Raw genomic sequence first — 9,759 nt, forward strand, 5'->3', positions numbered from 1 at the left:
GACTGAAGGCAGAAGGAGAAGTGGGTGACAAAGGATGAGATGTCTGGATGGCATCAGTGATTCAATGGACATGAACTTGGGCAAATTTAAGGAGATGGTGAGGGACGGGGAAGCCTGTCATGCTACAGTCCGTGTGATCGCGAAGAGTCGGACATGACTTGGTAACTGAATAACAACAACAATGGCTGAATAATATTCATTTATATATACATAGGCTTCCCAGGTGGTGCTAATGGTAAAGAACCTCCCTGCCAATGCAGGAGATGAAAGAGACGCAGGTTTCATCCCGGGTCAGGAAGATCCACTGCAGGAGGGCATGGCAATCCACTCCAGGATTCTTGCCTGGAGAATCCCGCGGACAGAGGAGCCTGGTGGGGCTGCAAAGGGCTGCAAAGAGTCGGGCACAACTGAAGCAACTTAGCACACACACACACACACACACAATTATGCCACAATTTGTTCTCCATTCATCTGTTAATGGACACTTAGGTTGTTTCCATATCTTAGCTGTTGTAAATAATGCTGTAAAGAACATGGGGGTGCATTTTGCTTTTCAAGTTAGTGTTTTCCTTTTCTTATGATAAATATCCAGAAATAGAATTCCTGGATCATATAGTAGTCCTACATTTTATTGTCTGTGGAACCTCCATACTGCTTTCCAAAGAGGCTATACCACGTTACATTCCCACCAAGAGTACACAAGGGTTCCCTTTTATTCATCTCTTTGTCAATACTTATTCCCTGTCTCTTTGATAATTGCTATTTTAATATGTGTGAGGTGATATCTCATTGTAGTTTTGATTTGCATTTCTCTAATGATCAGTGATGTTGAGCAGTTTTTCCTGTACCTATTGGCCATTTGGATGCCGTCTTTGGAAAAACGTTTATTCAGATCTGCCCATTTTTCCATCAAATTTTTGTTATTAATTTCTTTATATATTTTAGACATTAACTCCTTATCAGATATGTGATTTGCAAATACCTTCTTCCGTTCATAGGTTGCCTTTTTATTTTGTTGATGGATCCTTTCACTGTCCAGAAGCCCACTTGTGTGTGTTTGATATTTTTTTATTGCTTTTATTTTTGGTATCAGATTCAAAAATTCATCACTAAGAAATAAGTAAAGGAGCTCATCACCTACCTTTTCTTCTAAAAGTTTTAAGGCTTCAGGTCTTATGATCAAGTCTTTAATTCACTGGGGTTAAGTTTTGTGGATGGTGTGGGATGGTGGTCCAATTTCATTATTTTTTATGTGGCTGTCCAATTCCCCAGCACCACTTATTGAAGAGACTATTCTTTCCATAGGATATTTTCTTGGTTCCTTCATTATAAACAACTTAACCATATATGCATGGTTTTTTCCTGGGTTCTCTATTTTGTTTTATTGATCCATATATATGTTTTTATGCCAATATCATACTTTTAATGGCCATACTCTTTTAACATACTTTGAAATCAGAGAGTCTGATACTTCCATCTTTGTTCTTCTTTCTGAAGATTGTTTCGAGAAAAAAAAATTCAAGTAAAGGATGAACTATGGACTTCCAAATCAAGTAATATGGCAAATAAATATACTGAGAATTCCTTTCTTTATGAAACATCTAGAAACACCAGATGAAATATAATAAACACCCTTTGAAACATAGCTGAGATCATAAAATGTAAAGAAAATACCAAGAGACTGAAAAAAAAAAATGAAAACCAGTGTAGTAGCCAGATATAGATTTGGCTTCTCTTGGGCGTTTACTCTTATCTGTAACTTAATTTTAGGTTTCATCTTTCCTTTAACAACAACCTCCAGGGAAATAGGACCTTGGCAGTGGGCTGTACTGCAGCCTACCAGGCTCCTTTGTCCTGGGATTTTTCAGGCAAAAATACTGGTGTTGCCATTTCCTTCTCCAGGGAATCTTCCTGACCTGGGGTTCAAATCTGTTTCTCGCATGTCTCCAGCATTGCAGGCAGATTCTTTACCCACTGAGCCATTGGGGTAAGCGGGGCTTACCCACTAAGCCCCCTAAAGAGCTACATTCTTAACGAAAAACAATAAGCTTAATCTGAAAAATAAGCTTAAACAATTGCTCTAAAAGCAACACAAAGGAATGGAAATTAGGAAGGAGAAATTAAGATACGTGAAAGAATGAGAGGCTCCCACATAGGTCAAATTGGATTTCTAAAAGAAAATAATGAGAATAGAAAAGTAATATTTGTAGAAATTATGAGTAAGAATTCTCCAAAATTGACTCTATAGATAAATGAATTCTAAGACTAATAACAACAGTAGAAGACAAAAGGTACAGATGGTGACTGCAGCCATGTTTGAGTGTCATGACTGCATGTTTGAGTCCCACCAGCAAAATTTATATATTAAAATCCTAACCCCCAATATAATGGTATTTGGAGGAAATTAGGTTCTTAGTTGTGCAATGGCAACCCACTCCAGTACTCTTGCCTGGAAAACCCCACGGACAGAGGAGCCTGGTGGGCTGCAGTCCATGGGGTCGCTAAGAGTCGGGCACGACTGAGCGACTTCGCTTTCGCTTTCGCTTTGCCATCCCCTCCCTCATATGAGGGCACAAGGAGAAGATGATAGTCTGCAAGCCAGAGGAGGACCTTCTCCAGAACCCAACCATGCCACCACTCTGATCTCTCATACTTCCAGCCTCCAGAACTGCCAGAGATAATTTTCAAGTGTTTATAAGCAACTCAGTCTAATGGTATATTGTTATAACAGACCAGACTGATAGAATGATGTAGTTAGAATGATGTAGTTCAGTTCAGTCACTCGGTCATGTCCAGCTCTTTGTGACCCCATGGACTGCAGCACAGCAGGCCTCCCTGTCCATCACCAACTCCTGGAGCTTGCTCAAACACACGTCCATCAAGTGGGTGATGCCATCCAACAATCTCAACCTCTGCCATCCCCTTCTCTTCCTGCCTTCGATCTTTCACAGGATCAGGGTCTTCTCCAGTGAGTCAGTTCTTCACATGAGGTGGCCAAAGTATTGGAACTTCAGGTTCAGCATCAGTCTTTCCAATGAATATTCAGGGTTTATTTCCTTTAGGATTGACTGGTTTGATCACCTTGCAGTCCAAGGGACTTTCAAGAGTTTTCTCCAACACCACAGTTCAAAAGCATCAATTCTTCGATGTTCAGCTTTCTTTATAGTCCAACTCTCACATCCATACATGACTACTGGAAAAACCATAGTCTTGACTAGATGGAGTTTTGTTGGCAAAATAATGTCTCTGCTTTTTAATGTGCTGTCTAGCATGGTCATAGCTTTTCTTTCAAGGAGCAGGCATCTTTTAATTTCATGGCTGCAGTTACCATCTGCAGTGATTTTAGAGCCCAAGGAAATAAAGTCTGTCACTGTTTCCATTTTTTCCCCATCTATTTGCCATGAAGTGATGGGACCAGATGCCATGATCTTAGTTTTTTGAATATTGAGTTTTAAGACAACATTTCTACTCTCCTCTTCACTTTCATCAAGAGGCTCTTTAGTTCTTCTTCACTTTCTGCCATAGGGTGCTGTCATCTGCATATCTGAGGTTATTGATATTTCTCCCTGCAATCTTGATTCCAGCTTGTGCTTCATCCAGCCAGCATTTCTCATGATGTACTCAGCATATAAGTTAAATAAGCAGGATGACAATATACAGCCTTGACGTAGTCCTTTCCCAATTTGGAGCCAGTCTGTTGTTCCATGTCCAGTTCTAACTGTTGCTTCTTGACCTGCATACAGATTTCTCAGGAGGCAGGTAAGGTGGCCTGGTATTCCCATCTCTTGAAGAATTTTCCACAGTTTGTTGTGATCTACACAGTCAAAAGCTTTGGCGTAATCAATAAAGCAGAAGTAGATGTTTTTCTGGTATGGTATTCTGAGTGAGGTAATAGCTTTAAGTATACAGAGAAGATAACTGTCTGCCTAGAATTGTATACATAGCTAAAAAGAACAAGAGCAAATTAGAAGAACTGACAGGCAACAGAGTATATCAAAAGAACATATAAAAGATACACTTTAAAAGGGAAGAACATGATCTCAGAAGGAAAGTCTGAGATGCTAGGAGTAGTGAATAAGGAATCTGGCAAGTATGTGGATAGATCTAATCAGATTTTATAACAATTGATTTGGGGGATATAAAAATAGGTGAGAATTAAAATGCTGGATAACAATAATATATAACATGGGAAGGGCATAGTCATGTTTAAAAAAAATCTGAGGTTATTTCATTGCTCATGAAGAAAGTAGGGATATTAAATTTAAACATTAGTAAACTTTAATAGGCATATTAAAATTTTTCAGGGGATCTCTCAAAGAGCAAGAGTGTACATAACTTCAAAAACAATGGGAGTAGGGAAAACAAACCAAAAACTCAAAGGATTTAACAATGGCCGAAAAGAAAAAATACAATATGAAGCAAAAAAGTAAGATGAGACAAACTAAAATTATAACTAATAATAAATGTAAATGGTGTAAACTATTCAGTTAATAAGCAGAAATTATTAAATTGGGTTTAAAATAAGTAGAGCTTTAGATTATATACAAAAATTATATAAAACATAAGGACTCAGAAATGTTTAAAATAAAAGGTTAGAAAAAGGATCTATCACTCAAGTATTAGCCAGAAGAAAACTAGACTAACATGAGAAAACAATAAATTAAGAAAAAAAAGTATTTTTGGAATAAAGAAAATTATTACTATATAATAATGAAAGTTTTGATTCATGCGGAAGGTTTGTCAATTTTAAACTTGTAAGCACCTAATCTTTTGCCTCATGTATGAGGCAAAAAATTGACAAAACTGAAAGGAAAAATTGACAAATCCACCACAGTAGTGAGAAATTTTAATATACCTCTCTCAGAAATTGATAGATAAACCAGACAGAGAATGAGTAAGACAGTGGAAGATTGGAAAAAACTATAAGCTACTTTGATTTGACTGACATAAATAGAACTCTGCATATAGCAACTCAAGACCTAGAGATACTTTATGATAATTAGCCACATAATGGGCCAAAAGCAAATCTCATTAAATAGCAAAGAATCATTATAATAAAGTCTATGTTCCCTGGCCACAGAGCAACTAAATTAAAATCAATAACAAGGCAAAACTATAGAGACAGAAATCATATCAGTTGTTGCTGGAGGCTGGGGTATAGAACAGGAGATTGATTACAAAGGGACATGAGGGAATTTTGTGGGGTGATGGAAATAATCCATATTTGATTTTAGTAATGGATTCATGACTATATATATCTGTCAAAACTCATCAAACTTTAAACCTAAAATGGATAAATGCTGTTGGAGGATGATGATAGAAAACTGTTCTGCTTTCTTGCTAACATCATTCTTCTCAAAATGTTTTTTCTAATACAAAATAATAGTCTATAATTTTCTCATCTCAGTTACAATTCTAGAAGTAGAATTTGAGTCAGTTCTAGTGAGGTGGATGAACCTAGTGCCTGTTATTCAGAGTGAAGTCAGAAAGAGAAAAGCAAACGTTTATTAACACAGATATATGGAATCTAGAAAATGGTACTGAGGAACCTATCTGCAGGGCAGCAGTAGAGGCAATAGGGCTTCCCTGCTGGCTCGGTTGGTAAAGAGTCTGCCTGCACTGCGGGAGATCAGGGTTCAATCCCTGGGTGGGGAAGATCCCCTGGAGAAGGAAATGGCAACCCACTCTAGTATTCTTGCCTGGGAAATCCCATGGACAGAGGAGCCTGCTGGGATACAGTCCACCGGGTCACAAAGAGCTGGACACAACTGAGCAACCATCACAACAGAGACACAGACATAGAGAACACACTTGTGGACACTGCGAGAGAAGCAGCTGCTGCTGCTGCTGCTAAGTCACTTTAGTCATGTCCGACTCTTGGCGACCCCATGGGCTGCAGCCTACCAGGCTCCTCCGCCCATGGGATTTTCCAGGCAAGAGTACTGGAGTGGGGTGCCATTGCCTTCTCCACAAGAGAAGGAGAGGGTGGGACAAATTGAGAGAGTAGCATTGAAACAGATCCATAAACTAGACAGCTAATGGGAAATTGCTGTCTAACCCAGGGAGGTCAACCCAGTGCTCACTGATGACCTAGAGGGGTGGGATGGGGTGGACAGTGGGAGAGAGGTTCAAGAGGGAGGGGACATGTATATACTTACAGCTAATTCACATTGTATGGCAAAAACCAACACAACATTGTAAAACAATTATCCTCCAAATAAAGCAATTTTAAAACTCAAAAGTAAATTACTAGCAAGAAAATCTAAGTACATTAGGAGTTTTTTGTTGTTTAATCATTGACAACTTTATTCTGGAAATACCAAGATGGTGATTCAACACACACATTTCTGCTAAGAACATATGTCTTCTAAAGGCTTTCCTTATATAGAGGAAGCTAAGATAGTAATTATTATAATTTGTTTTTCTTGTTTTAAAATCAATACATGTTATTTTAAAGATATTATAAAGTATAGATAAGCAAAAAGAAAATATTAACTACACAAAAATCAAACTCAAAGGAAACCACTTAAACCTGCTATAGTTTTCCCTGCTTATTTACACACATATTTCTTGCTTAATGTCCTTAACTTTTTTTTTAAATGACTCTCTGAAATGACACAAATGATCCATTGACTTGGCATCATATATATTTGTGTTATATCTACATTTTACCCCTAGAAGAGAAGAAAATAATCCCATATCCAAAGTGCATGCTAAGTTGCTTCAGTCATGTATGACTCTTTGTGACTCTTTTGACAGTACCCCACCAAGCTCCTCTATCCATGGGATTCTCTAGGCAAGAGTACCGAAATGGGTTGCCATTCCCTCCTCCAGGGAATCTTCTTGACCCAAGGATCAAATCTGCACAGTTGTTGCACAAAACCCCACACTCAAAATGTCACCACCTTGAAATTCTTGACAATTTTATCTTGACAATTTTATCATTGAAACAATGGAGCACATTCTGGAGCCTTAGATATTTATCTACCAGCTCACACTGCCTCCTCACCTTCCCAGGAACAATTATCAAGCGCAGGCTCCTTACCCCAGACCTAGGAACTGCTGCTGCCCTCTAGCATCAGCTGGGCCTAAGCACTGATTCAGGGAAGGCTGAAGTTGGGCACACAAGCACCAAATTGCAGGATGGAGTGCAAAATGACTGAGAGGGCCTGCACTCACCCCGTAAGTATTCTTGGGCGCAAAGGAGCACATTAAATAGCAAATTTTTTAAATCAACCAAGACAAAGAGTGCGAAAGAAAGGGGCAATCTATTTTCCTGCTGTTTGAAAAGGTGCCCACTTGTTTCTATTATACCAGACCCCACAAATGATGTAGCCAGCCTTGTATACTGCACATACTCATTCTCCTACCGCTCCCATGCCCACACTCAAAGTACCAGCTGGCCTAACTTTATTTAGATGTTCAGTCAGGCCAAGCACCTAATCTCTTGCTTATGCCTTTCCTGCTTCTGCACACACTACTCCATCTGCTCAAATATCCCTTTTGGTGAAACCTTCCCTGACCATTGTCACACCAAGGCTATGTGAACTGTCCCTGCCACATACCCAAACAGGGCTCCCTTTCTCCCTGTCCAGCTGCCAATTCAATATACATAATTGCTGATTCAATTGTCTCTATTGCTATCCCTATTTGACTGTGGGCTTTGGAAGGACAGAACTGGGGTTGTTTTTCCCCAGCCAACTAGCATATGCTAATGAGTGGGTTTTAAATTTCTGTAGTATGCCCCAATTTTCCAAACACTTGCATCTTTTACCTCATTTCTTCAAACAGATACATACACGCACCTTCAACAGATTATGTGATTATTTTTATTTGATATTGTTTATTCTATTTATTTTTGATGAAGCAAAGAAGCTACTTTGAAGTTATATGATTTACCTAGGGCCACGCCGGTTATGGCATTATAGAAATTAAAATGAAAACTAGCATTCATTGAGCTCTCGGTATATACTGACTTTGTTTCAAGAACTTTATTCATGTGAAAGCACTTCAAGCTCACCACTACCCTGCATTGGTAGGTACTATTATTACACTACTTTGTAAACAGGAGATTGTGAGAGATTAAGTGACTCACCCAAATCTACAGAAACGGTGAGCGTCAGGACCAAGCTGATCACCAGCTATCCAGCTGCAGGGCTGTACTATTTCCCAGCATGCCGCAAGTCTCTTACATGGAACTGAACATGTGACATAGCTTCTGTTCTCAAAGGGATCAACCAAGTATGGAAATGTGATATAAATATATATTTCATGATATAAGTATATTGTATCCAAATTCATCCATAGATAGTCAATGCTCTAGAAATGGGAAAAAAAAATGGTTTACTCTCTATTCTATCTGGTTTCCTTTAGATGGAAACCTCTATAAGCACAGGGATCACATCCAGCTTGCTCATTATACATCCCTCCGGCTTTACAAAAGGACTGTCATATAGAAGGACCTTATCAGTCATGATGGCGTATGTCTAAAAGAACAACATACCTGATGTCCCACGTAGTTAGGAAAAGATCCACAGAGCATAGAGAACTATCCATAGAGAACTTAGGCTGACTCTGAAGACTGACAATAACTTTGGTAAGTGGCGGGATCGTGGGCAATTTTAGGTGATAAAAACACAGTGAGCAAAACCACACGTGAGGACAGAAGCATACTTGACTAGGCATCCACACTCCTATTTAAAATGAAAAGACAGATTCCTTGGGAGAACCAATGAGAGGATAGATTGAAGCAGTGTTTGGAACCCAGCTGTGCCAGGACTAAATGCCAGAATAAGAAAGTTAGTCTTTATTCCCTAGGCTCTGGGACATCTTTACTATCTTTGAGTATAAGTGTGCTCCAGTATTCTTTTTAGAAGATTAACATAGCACCTATGTATGAGACAAATTAAATAAGGCTAAGAATAAAGACTGGAAGACAAATGAAGAGGCTTTTAACTGTGGAGGATTGAAACAACCGGACCTAAAAGTGGGGAGAAGTAAAGAAAGGCTCAGATTTAAGAAACATTACAAAGGTATCACAGGACTAGGTTATGAAATGGAAATGTGCCGTTTTTCCACAAGCAGGTAGACAAAACAGAGGCATAGAAGGGTGAATCAAGGGAAAATCTGGAAATTGCCAATCATATTTCAAATTGTAACAATATTGATAATGAGCAGTTATTTAAAATCTACCAACCCAACCTCTGGCAGTAATCTTCTTTCAACTGCACCTCAGCACATCTTTTCAAATCCATCTGTTCAAAAGAACACTTTTCCCCAGAAATACCACAATCAGCTGCCTCTGCGTGGAATATGTGAGTTTAAATTAGAGAATTAAAAAGCTGCTGTTATCTGATGACAATTCAAACAGGGTAGATAGCCACCTTATTTCACCTCTTTGTAATTGCAGGTACTACTGCTGCTATGGCGCTCCATAGCCTTTTTCCCCTCTCTCTCTGTTCCAGGTAAATAGCAAACCACAAAATAAAGATGTTTTCTTAATCTAACACAGACCCATTGTCCCTTAGTAATGAGACCTCAACCTGACTTTCAGACACTGGATAAGATACTATTAGCATAAGATACAATTTGTGACTGATTAGTCCTTTGAATTTGTTTAAGAAGTGTCAGCCAGTGTTATGCTAAACTGTCACCTAATTTCCAAACAAAATACTTCAATTCTTATTTCAACTCCTTAGGTATATGCCTACACAATATAGGATACACTAGAATTAAAATTTAACCTCATTGTTTTCATTT

This window comes from Capra hircus, chromosome 9 (assembly GCF_001704415.2).
Source record: "Capra hircus breed San Clemente chromosome 9, ASM170441v1, whole genome shotgun sequence".
Taxonomy (NCBI): Eukaryota; Metazoa; Chordata; class Mammalia; order Artiodactyla; family Bovidae; genus Capra; species Capra hircus.